Genomic DNA, 12,617 nt, shown 5'->3' with positions numbered 1-12,617 from the left:
TGATTTATTGCAAGGAACAGTTAGTACTTAATTTTTTTAACCAATTTTACATCCATATATCTGCTAATCTGAACAACTACTTTGAAGACAGTATGCAACATAACAACCACTGTTGAATTCCTATCATTTGTTGTTTGAAATTCTGGATCATTTGCAATATTTTTAATTCTTTTTAAAGTTAAAATGTAAATTTTCATCCATTAGCTTCTGAAACACATTTTTGGTATCTTTCCTTTTTTTCTTCACTTTCTGCAACTTCTACAATTAAATCTTTAATGGTATCCCATAGGTCATACACTTCTCTCAATCTTTGGACTTTCTTTTATATCACTGGATTCATTCAGAATATGTTGTAAGGTTCAGAAATTCTGTTTATTCTATTCTGTTATAGAATCTATTTTCTTATTTTTCCATTTCATTGGTTGAGTTTTTAGATCTAACATTTCCTTTTTCTTTTTTGTTAACATTCTCTCTCTCTCTCTCTCTCTCTCTCTCTCTCTCTCTCTCTCTCCCTCTCTCTCTTTCTCTCTCTCTCTTCTTTCCTAAGTACATGCATTTAGTGACAGGATATTCCAAATTAGTGAATAAGGAGCCTATAAAGGGACTTCTTTCCTTAAGAGCAGTTACTAAATTTGGAATTGAGACAAGTGTGGCCACACAGGAGGCCACTGTCTGACTTCACTCAGGAGTCCCCCACTGCTTTTGACAGGAAAACCAATGCCTTGAGTCATGTCTCTCCCAGGACTCACAGGCAGTGTCAGTACCACATTAGTATTAAATAGGTGTTGGTGTGATCAATCATTTGTAAAACAGAAGAAAAAACACAAGGCCATTGGCAAGACAGGTCTGGCCTCCTGGTGGCAAGGGAGGACAGGGAGACGTCTGACTCTGTCACCCACAACCATATATTCTCCTGCCTTTCCACCCCATGCCTCATCCTCACTCCAAGATTCTGCAAGGACACTGAGAAAGTGATCCTTGTGGACCTGCTACTCTAGGCTACCTCAATACAGCTAGAAGACAAGAAAGCATGCCCAGGATGGGGCCACATCACAGCAGAGGTGTGTGCTTCTAGTACTAGTTAGTGTCTATCATGGCCCCAGTGTCATAGCTCTTGATCTCCAGGAGCTGCGTGAGCCAGCCACCATCATCTGAGAACTTCATGGACAGCCCCTGCAACAGAGATGTGATCAGCCTGGGGTCAGCTTCTGGTGGGAGATGCTACTGGTGCAAAGCCATCTCCTTTAACCCTGTTGCACCTCCTAGGCAGGGTCCAGAGAGCTCAGCCCTTCAGACTCTGTCATCTGGAGGAACTTCAGCTCCCCTGTGAATGGGTTCACTTCCTTTGAAGACAGTACTCATCTCCACCGAAAGGTTGTCAGATTCAATTTATCCCTCAGTCTGCCCTCGAGGGGTTCAGGGCCAGCTTCTTCATCTGCTCCACCACAGAATGGGGTACTGTTGTCATCTGGTTTGCGGGATTCAGATGAGCAGCTACTGGGATGGGGGCTGCCTTTGTCCTCAGTGACTTGTTCACAGAGCCAGTGTTGTCTCCCCCATCTAGGGGGTGACAGGTGTCGGGTAGCTCCTCTTCCCTCTGTGCTCCATGTCCATATCAACTTCGTTACCCAGAGGGCTGTGGGCAGCTGCTACACTCTCCCCTACATTCTTCAGGAAACTCACAGTATGATCTTTGGATGAGACTGATGCTAATTCCTAAGCAGGGCTGGAATAGTAGTTCCCTGCTGGAGCAGGACCAGAGCTCCAGTTGCCCAGAGGAGGGCCTGTCTCCCAGCCAGGTGGCCCTGTTGTAGCTTTCTCAGTATGAAGCTTGTAGTGCTGTTATTCACTTTCTTGGCTGTGAAAGACACACGGAAGATGTTCCGTACATTCTGAAGATTGATATAGTTGGTTCTACCATTGATGGTTTGGTGTCTGTGGTATTAGAGTTGTAAAACAAAAATGAAAATATCCCTAGGTTATGCAAAGCAAGTCTGTAGGGGAGACGTCTTCTGGCTTTGGTAGCTACAGTCCTGAGAATTGGATAAGAACCTGTGCTGGACCATGTGAACAAGTAGGGGTGTTGCCAAGGCTTTGCGCCCCAGAACGAGACTGTATGTTGTGAAGGAAACAGTCTCTATTTTTCATGATCTAGGTACAGATGGTGGAGGTTGGGAACCATGGATAGTCATCCTCCTGGAGCTGTGGGACTTGGGCCCTTTCCTGTGCCCAGGAGTCACACATGGGACCGTCTGGGACTGTAAACTAGGAGATACAGTTGGAAGGCTGTGGTCTGGAAAACCCTGTTTGTTTGGTTTTTTTGTTTGTTTGTTTGTTTTGTTTTGTTTTTTCTCTTCTTATATTGCTGGCTCATTTGACTGCAGATATTCATTATAAATACTTTTATATTAAAATGATCTGAATAAAATAACTCAGAAGGAAATTATTTTAAGTTAATATAGTAATTTTAATAGTGGAAAACTATGCAAATATAAAGGATGAAGATGTAGGCTCATATTTGCTCATATTGGAAAAATCAAATTCATGAATATAAGAAAGCTGCACAAGGGAATGTTACTGATCAAAATACACAAGTACTTAGATACTTATATATTCACCAAAATGCTCATATTTTAACCTTCTATATTTTTTCTCTTCCAGATTTCTCCAATCCAGTTAATAGTTTTACTTCTTGTCTGTATACTAACGCTTTTGCTTTGTGTATGTTAAGTGTTATTTTATTTATGTATTTATTTTATTTATTTATTTATTTATTTTGCGGAACTGGGGATTGAACTCAGGCTCTTGTGCTTGCCAGACAAGTGCTTATTTTACTGTGCTATCTCCCCGGCCCCAAACAACCTTTTTTTCTTTCTTTTGTTTTCTTTTTGGCGAAACCAAGGATTGAAGTCAGGCCCTTGCGCTTGCCAGGGAAGTGTTTATTTCACTGAACCATCTCCCAGTCCCCCATTATTTGATTTTAAAGAGCCTACTGGTCAATTAACTATGAACTTAGTGAACTTCAAGGTAGTAAATGTATTAAATATTGACATTTTAATGGCAGATCACAGTATAGGCCTCCCCATCAAACTTGTACGACCTTAAATATCAATGTATCTCATTTATAGAATCTTTTCAGTAACATTTTCTAGATGAGTTTACTGATTTATTTAGATTTTTTTCTACTTATCTAATAGTTTAAGAAAGGAGAGTCATATCCTGTTTGTATAACATTTGTGCTATATGAATGAATACTTTCTTTTATAATTTTAATTTCCTTACAAGAGTATTAAATAGGTTCTGTGTCACTGAAAATGCATTGTTGATATCATATCAACAACACTTCTTATACTGTGCAATTCTTCAAGTTGGACAATCAGATGACTGTTGTACTTTGGGAAGCAGATTTCTGGATAAGAGGCTGAATTCATGTTTTATTGTTTGTTGCTCTTTGTCCTTGAACAAGTTACTTAGGTTTCTTAATTTCACATGGCTTACTCACTTGCAAAATATGAGAATTTTTGTCTTGCCTTTGTACATTACAAGGGAGTTATATATATATATATATATATATATATATCCCCTCCACACAATAAACACATATGTGCATATGTGGGTGTGCATATGTATTTGCACATACATATTTATTTTAAAATGATGTTTTCATGGTATGAAACCAATCAACTGAATTTAGTATCAGTTCTGAGAGTGAGTAATGAGTTTTTCCATTATATTAAAGAATTCATTTGCTCACCTATATGAGTAATGTTTGTCCTCTGCACTACATATGGGTATTTGAAGCATCAAAACCAACACGAAATACAGTTAACATGAAATCTGGAGGCTGTGACAATGTGTGATCTTCCATGGGAATCATAGGACAGCTACTGCCACCATGTACCTATATAAATATGGTGGTGTAAGAATATCAAGTCTCAAAGTATCCACTGACTGTAGTGTGTTGTTTTGTCCCTCTCCAGTCTTCTTATTGCTAATTTATTCAGGCAATGACACTTTGAATGGTTGTATGTTAAGTACAATGTGTTCTGCATTCTGATCTAGACATGCTGCAAGTCTCATGATATGATTCAATATGAGAAACATGAATTTGGAGAAAAGATGCTATGGAGTAGCAATGTGAGGCTGGTGACTGCAGGAATTTATCAGAGAAGAAACTGGCACTTTGCCATACAGTGGCAGGAGAGTTGTGGTGGGGAAGACAGAGATGACAGTTTGAGATTTGGGCCGCAAGGCAAGAGGAGGAAATCAGAGCTTGGGGAAATTAATGCATTTAGGTAAACTTGTAATTTTTGTGAAGTATTTTATGGAAATAGTAAATTCAAACAGGATCTCAGAAATCAAAATTATAAGAAAAATGGTTAGTACTAACATGAAGAAAAAAATCTATTTGAAATACAACAGGATAAAAGCACTTCAGAATTATAATGAATGAACTTCTGCGAAAGGTAATTGAGGGCACTTTATTCATGATGGATCAATTTTGGGACTCATAAAGTAACACCTACTTGAAAATCTTGTAAATGAAAAAAACACCTGGAAGAAGTAAAACTGAAATCTAGTGATATGGATCAGAAAATAATAGATTGAAATCCTCAGAATGAAACTAGGACAACCTAACCAACTAGGACAACACAATCCTGCCATTTGCCTCATGGATTTCCAGAAGAGGAAGAGGAGATGTAAGGATGGATATAGCTCAATAAGCAACCAGAATGAGGAGTTGACTACATATTTAGGAGAATACAACACAGGCTTTGCAAAGAATAGCAATTAAATTATCTTGTACCTTTAAATACTGACATTCACAGAAAAGTGAAAATCTGTGTTGGGAAGTCTTTCAGACCATTTTGAGAAAATAATTTCATAACTCATGTAGGTTACTGTTCAAAGTAAACTCCTATGCATTACCAGCCCTTTCTTCAAAGTGCAACAACCTAGTAAGAAGAGAGCCAAACCCAGAGGATAAAATCATTTATTAATTTAGAAATTAACTGGATCTTTGAAATATTTGCCCACTAGCCCTGTCGTAAAGAATTAGGGTTGACAAAGATACGAACACCGTGATGTATAATTATTTAAAGTATTTTATAATATTTTTCTAGAGGTATTTTGAGACTATGTAAATAGATTGTTTCTTCTCAAATATTACCATTTCCTCAGTATCAATAGTGTTTCTTGGCCACTGTGTTCTTATTCTATTGGACAAAGATGGGTTTTCTTATCCCATGATTATATTTATTAGTTCTAGTGTAAAAAGACTTTTTCTTCCCAAAAGCTATAGCATCGCTTTATATCAACAGGCACACATAGAATCCGAACTGATTTAGTATATAGTATAATTTGTTCTAATCATTACTCATTTGAGAGCTCAAATTTGTTTGCAGATTTAATAAGAACACATGAGCTTTTTTGCTCTTGCACCATTTCCCTATCTTAGTCCCTAACTGACTTTCTGGCAATATATTTCTACCCATTTACCTTCGACTTGTACAAACTGCATCAGTCATTTCTCCAAGGAATCCAGGATTCTTTCAGTGGAACATAATATTTAAGAACAAAATCTTGAATGCTACATGTGCTGAGGATTCCAGGATGTGGATACTGTATACCTCTTTTGGTGGAGAGAAAGAGGGAAACCTTCTACACACCTTGTAACACCACACACCTCTATTGATTTGAATTTCTGTTTTGATTGACATTCAAGCATTCACACTGACAATTCCATGTACACTGCAACAACACACAATTCTTTCTTATTCTCTCTCTTGTCATCTTTACACCTTCCCTCCCAGAGAGAAACTTCACTCACAGTATCCTGAGATGCATCTTACTCCACCAGTCCAGACTATGGGTGCTGCGTCTCCTGCTTAGCAGTTATCTGCTTTCTCTTGCACACCTCTTCCTCACCCGGCTCTGTCCCCAACACCCTGATCTGGGAATGTGCCACTAGAGGCCCACAGAGGTTTCCTCTTGCCTCTTGGGCTCCAGTCTCCCTCCTGGGGCTGCCACCTCTGATGCTCCAAGTAGGACCTTCTTCAATTCGCTTCCAGCTCTGACTCCAAACACCTTGCAGTCATGCTTTGGAAGCTGGCAAAGGACAGGGAATGAGGCTCCCTTCAGAAATGCAATGAATCTGAGTTTGGATAAAGAACAATGGTGTATGCATACAGTATGATATTATTCATCCATGAACGGGAAACTGCTGTACGTAACAGCAAGATTCGTGAACCTGGAGGATAAGCCAATGGCAGGTGCACTAATACTACTTGATTCCACTTATATAATATACCCCCAAACTCACACAATCAAAGAGAAGAAATGGGAAAGTTGGAAGGGAAAGCCACCACACATTGGGTAGAACACTTGTTTTAGCAAAACAAATAAGTATTCTGCTATGTAACAGTGTGCTGATAGTTAGCAATATTACATTGTACAATTAGAAATTCATAAGAAAGTAGATCTCATGTCAAGGTGACTTACTAAACACAGTAAAATTTTAAAAAAGAAATAGCCTTGCTGCTTTGTTAGCATTGCTCTCCCAACTCTTCTCCAACCACTCCCTTCTGCACCTAAGGGTCGTCCCCTTGCATGGCACTCATGGTCCCCAAGCTGGAAACTCCCTCGGATAATGCTTGCGAGACACAAAGGCAATACTTCATTTGTATCTTTTTGAGATTCTGCTGTGTCATTGCTCTGACTTCTTGAGAGGAGTGAAGTAGTTATCTTTAGTCAAAAGGTGAGCCAGCAAATAAATAACAGAGTCAGGGAAAATATAGCTGATAATGTCTATAGGTATCATTGACCACACACTTTAAAAACTCCATGTCCCAACTCTGAGGTAGGAAATACAGATTTTCCAAGCAAGGAAATAGGAAGGGGGTGCTCTTAAGCTTTCGCTGCATGTGCATAGTAGAACTGTGACTGACAGTCAGGTTGGCCTGACGACAAAGGTTTCACTCTGTGCATTATACTTTTAAGTTCCCTAGGCCTGAATTTCTTCAGCCTGCAGATTTTCATCTCCAAATTAACTCCACAGGGCCCACATCTTTGATGAAGTCAATGCTGATGTGTTCCCTGTCTACATAGTGGGGCTGAAGTCTTGCCTTACAAGAATATATTGTATTTTTGTAAGGCACCTTCTAGAAGAGTTTCTACAAAGGACAATGTAATGTGAATGTAAATCATGAGAATTACTAATGGCTGGAACTCAGACAATGTGAAGGGTGACATTATTCATGGAGATGGGTGGTTATCAACCCAGGATCAGCAAGATTTCTAAAACATTAAGGGCTTATGTGCTTTTTCTTGAACATATCTGTCAATTGGACACAGATTACAGCAATTAATGACAACTTGCACTGTTTAAGAATAGATATATAAAACATTCTTTAAATGTTTTTTTTTCCTCTGTAACATGATTTCTTAGTTCCTACGAAGCTTCATGAATGGCCTCCAGTAGATATTCTTAAATCTTTCATACCATTTTTTAAAGTAATGCCCAATTTGCATCATGTTCTGTCACCCTTTTTTATGCCTTAGCAAAAAGTGTAGTGTCATCTCAGCTAAGTACATCAGACTTTTCGCCCATCTGTTTTCCTAGGGCTTCAATTCCTGAGCACAGGATTTTTTGCTTTTCTTATATTCAGTTGCAGTTACTATTTCCAAAAACCCTGTTTCTGTGAGATGCTCAGTGTCTCCTAAATTTGAAAATTGATACTGATCAACACAAAAGGGCTTCAGAGTATCAATTGTTATTTGCTTGATATACAGAAACCTGAAATGTCCTCTAAGACTCTAGTAGCGATAGTCATATAAGGAAAACATTTTTAGCTTGCAGACATTGTGTTCAATAAGGATAAATCCAAGAAGGGATACATAGTTGACAAATTTAGTGTGCTTAACACAAACTAAGTAGGAGTTCTCACCTTAAACACAGAGATGTAAACTGGTGATTTGGCTCCCATCCTTGTCAATGTGTATTTTCTGCTTTCCTGTCTGAAATGTCATTCTCTCTGTGAATGATCAGCTCCTGCCTGTCCTTAAAACCCAACATACTCATAAAATCTCTTTTTCTCTCCTTGGTGCCACAGTTATGTCTCATGCTTCATACTCCGATATGGAGCTTAAAAAGTTACCTGAATTATCAAACACTGGTCTGTCTATCTCTGCAGGTACTGGTGGGAACATCACCAGTCCAAGTACTTTCTCTTCCAAATTTCTCACTCATTATTTAGGAAATGTATCGAGCATTTACTATGATGCAGAAAAGAGAGCAAGCCTTTCTCATGACAGTGCTGGTGAAGTAGACAGGGGTCTGGTGTGAAGGCCTTCATAGTCCCTTGTGCAGGACACAGATACTTTCCTCATCTAATATACAAGGGAAGCTACCCTGGATGACAGAACTAGGAAAACAAGGTGATTTCATACAAGAGTTCACAGAATGAGCCTCCACACACCACCTCTGGACCTCATGATTATAGGGTACAGGTTTCTGGAAAATCTCCACCCCAAGCTCACTTGCTACTCAAAAGGGTAGCACTGTGAAAGGGGAAATACTTTTGAAGGAATAAGGATTGTGGGGTTAGAGTGAAAGATATTAGTGACCAGATGTGTGTGCAGCAGAGAAGTGATCTCATTAGATTCACATAGCTGCAAAGGAGGCTGCTCATAGGAACCGTCATCCATTCACGGGTACCTCCGCATGAAGAGCCTCCTGAGTGGTCATTCATCAACCCCTTGGACATTTGGTGTTCAGGTTTAATGCCGGGGAAGGGCTTTATTATAACGAAGGTTGCCTGAGGATAAAGTAAGATAGTGCATGGAAGGCAGAGACTCTTCCATAGAAGTGAAGCATTTCCTTGGTGTTCTCTGTGCCATTGTTACTTTCCCTCTGACTTCACCCTGGTGTCTTTTTTATTGCACTTTTTATAGCAATGTGTTTTCTATTGGGAAAATAGCATGTCTGACACATGAGTTTAGTTCTCTTTGATGTTAGATTTTTAAGCTTTTTATTTTGAAGTAACCATATTTGCAAAAGAATTAAACATGATAATATCTTCATTTACTCCTCAGTTCCCCCTGATGTCAACAACTTATATCACAATATTTTGCAGTTACGCACTCTATAAAATTAAGATGTGCTGAATGCTATTAATTCTACTCATCAGTTTTCTATGAATCACCTTCACATACTGCAGAGTCTTGTGTGTGGTATGTGTCTTAGTTGGCAAGGGACTGCCACAAAGTGCTGCAGACCAGGTGACCTAAATGACAGAAATGTATTTTCTTCAGGTTCTTCAGACTGGATGTCTCAAGCCATGGTTGCCCCAGCAATCTGGCAGGAAGGTCCCTTTCCATGGCTGCCAGATGGCCACATCTTCCCCCTGTGTCTTTGAACATCTTCCTCTTGTATACACCTGCTTCCTAACTGCCATTCTTAGAGGGACACTAGGCCTAGTGGATGAAGCACCCTCCAAAGAGTTCACTTTTCTCTGATCATTTCTTTAATGACCCTATCTCCAAACACAGCTACGTTTTGTAACACTGGGGTCTGGGCTTCACCATATGGCGTCTGTGAGGACACAGTGCAACCCTGAACAGTTTTCCTTCATCCTCACATCTTGCTCCCCTCTCATCTGTGGCTGTTTCCTGGAATTTTGGAGGGGCACAGGCTAGGAATTATACAGGCTATTTCTAAACCTATGTGTGCTTTATATTTTCCTGTGATCTCTCTGAGGTACTCAGTTTTTGGAGAGAATAACTTGGAGGTGAGGTGATTTCTTATTACCTCACCCTGGGGCATGGAATGAACTGGTTTTATGACATTAAACATGCTCACTAGGATGAAGCAGCATCTCTCAGTGTTCTCCACTGTTAAATTACTATTTTCGCCTGTGGTTAATTGTTCATTAAAATGAGTCACTAAGTGTAGGCCACAGCCAAGAGAGGAGAATTAATTAGGTTCCACTTTGTGGCTGGAGGAGTATCAAATCATAAGTGAACTGATTTTAGAGAAACTGTAGTAATTAATCAATATTAATGGGGACAGATTCGGGAACTATGCAGCTATTCTGTTTTCTAGTACATTTCACTTTTATTTATATTTTTGATGCTAGTTATTGACAGTGTCTAGAAAGAAGATGGATTAATCTTTTGCAAGCTTAGTTGTATGCCTAACTGTATACCTGCAAGTATCTGGAGATTTGTTGTCAGTGGTCGCACTTGGGTTCATCTTTTTGGAATATCACAACCCTGCCAACCCTTTGCCCACTTCATGCAAGCTCTCTCCTTACACAGTGCTCATATATCTTCTAGGAAGTGTGCTGTTACCGGTCATGTTCTGTGACTGCTGGCTCTCAAGATGACATAGAGGGGCTGGTGAGATGGCTCAGTGGTCTAAAGCACCTACTTAGAACAAGCTAAGCTAAACAAAGCACAGGGACCGCGGTTCGATCCCCCAGCATCACTTGCCAGCCAGTCCTGCCCCCTGGTGGGCTGAGCTGGCCACACACAAAAATAAATAAATAAATAAATAAATAAATGTTTAAAAAAAAGATGACATAGAGTTGTCTCTGTCTCTTACAGAGAAGTGAAGAACTAATATGATGTGCCTTTGTTCTCACCATCTGGATGCCCTAATTGAACCTCTCATAGGAGACAGAAGCAGGGCCCCAGAGCAATGGTCATGCTAAAAACTGAATTTCAAATGGGCCGCCAGACAAACACACTGGTTTCCACAGTCCAGAGCCACACAGGAGACAGCAATTCTCAGGGAACTGTCATCACCTTTAGAAGTCCTGGTTTTTCGTTTTACTAGCTGTTCTCATTAAGGAACTTATTCTTCCAGGTACCAAGGATGCCTTTCTTCAGTTTTATTTTATAAGAAAAGATAGTAAAGCACAGTGACAAGTATGAACTTAAGTGAATTTAAGCTGGAGATGACTGGAGCATACTATTCTGGCAGACATACCTTTCAAAGATATCTCCATAAGGTGCCATATTTCCAGTTGCCTGCAAATTGTCAGATGACTTGTCAGAATGGGAATCCAGGTGACAAAGTGCTGTAGGTGGCCTTGATGACAATGTCCAGAGCTCTGTTATACCACAGTGAATACACCACAGTATGTAGCAGTAGACGGGGTACTGAGTAGCCTTGGATGCCTAGACATTTTCTTCCCTAAGTGGGCCAAGATATAGCAATACATTCCAGGATCTTGCTTGCTTTCTGTGTTCCTTTGATAATTAAATGCTTTCCATCAAGGATTTTATAAACTACAGCTTTTTTCTCAAGCACATATTCATTTATTACAAAAATGTATGCTAAGTATCAGTTATGCCAGGAATCATTCAAAAGTAAAGACACAATCATGAAAAGGTTATATGTGGCGTCTGTTCTCTTTAAAAAATGGGTTCCCAGGACTTCATATTTCTACTTCGTACCTGGTTTATATTCTAATTCTTAGGTGGTACTTCTCTAGGTATTAGATCATTTTAATAAATTTGAATATTCTAATTTCCCCTTCAAAGTCACCTTATTTTCAGCTTACTAGGGATGCTTGCATTTAGCCTGTCTATATTCTGCTTGAAAGCCATCATGAATAATCTCTTTGAGATAGTCAAGGTCAGATCCTAGTTGTACGGGGCCTAACGTTTATGAAACTTGAAGTAATCTCTTTAAAAGACAGAACACGAAATTCAGTATTAAATAGAATATTTACTCTTCTTAGGGGGAAATTAGACTTTTTTGGTGGTTTAGATATATGCAGGCACATTTTATTTGAGATTTCTTTGGACAACGTTTTAGAAATGCTTGCTTAGCAGTGCAACCTGTATTCTTCCCCACATAATCTATCCCTCCTGGTTCCTGGAAGACTTCCCAGGAGCTTATTCATTTGAGGAACTTTGATGTTTAAGGCTCAGTACCTTTGCAGGAGAACTGCCGTGGTGCTGGATGCTTCTGGGGCAGATCTCCTGGGGAGAAGTGATAAATAAAAATAAGGTGTGATTTTCTCAGACCTGAGAAATAATAAAGGCAGGCTTCCAGTACTGTACATAAGAGAAGTGAAAGTGAAGCTTTGAATGAGACACCCAAAATGGTATAAATAAAGCCAGGTGAGGCAGCGCACACTTGTAATCCCAGCACTCTGGGAGGCTGAGCCAGAAGGACTGCAAGGTGGATAGTTTGGGCAATTTAGGGTTTGGTGAGACTCTGTCTCAGAATAAGTAGAAAAAAATTTAAAAAGCTGTGTGGGGGAGCTAGGGTGTATCTTAGTACAAAGGGATTAGGTGTAATCCCTAATACCACACATGAAAAAGGAGGGAAGGGTATGTATGTGGCATGTATCACAATGTCTGGAAAACACAAAGGGGGGAGGTGATAACATACAAATGGGGAAAAGTGTAGAAAGGAAAACAACCTTTCGAGTACAGAAGAGGCTAGGCCCAAGGCAAAGAAAGTCACGACACCTGTGCCTGGTGAGCACTGCTCCTGAACCTCAGGCAGCCCTTGCACCTGGCTCTGACCTGAGCAGCCCTGTGGGGCCCAGAAGTCAACGGAGGCAGAGCGGGCAGCAGAGCACTTGGTTTTACCAGGACTC

The 12,617-nt window shown here is 39.8% G+C and overlaps 1 pseudogene; it reads right to left on the bottom strand.

Annotated features, from left to right (window-relative positions):
* Nucleotides 1–1,077: 1,077 nt before the first annotated feature.
* LOC111812629 lies at nt 1,078–11,019 on the bottom strand (annotated as a pseudogene).
* Nucleotides 11,020–12,617: the final 1,598 nt, after the last annotated feature.

The sequence above is a fragment of the Octodon degus genome, unplaced genomic scaffold (assembly GCF_000260255.1).
Source record: "Octodon degus isolate 3935 unplaced genomic scaffold, OctDeg1.0 scaffold00132, whole genome shotgun sequence".
NCBI lineage: Eukaryota > Metazoa > Chordata > Mammalia > Rodentia > Octodontidae > Octodon > Octodon degus.
Note: the sequence above shows the minus strand (reverse complement) of the source record. Positions and strands in the feature narration are given on the sequence as shown.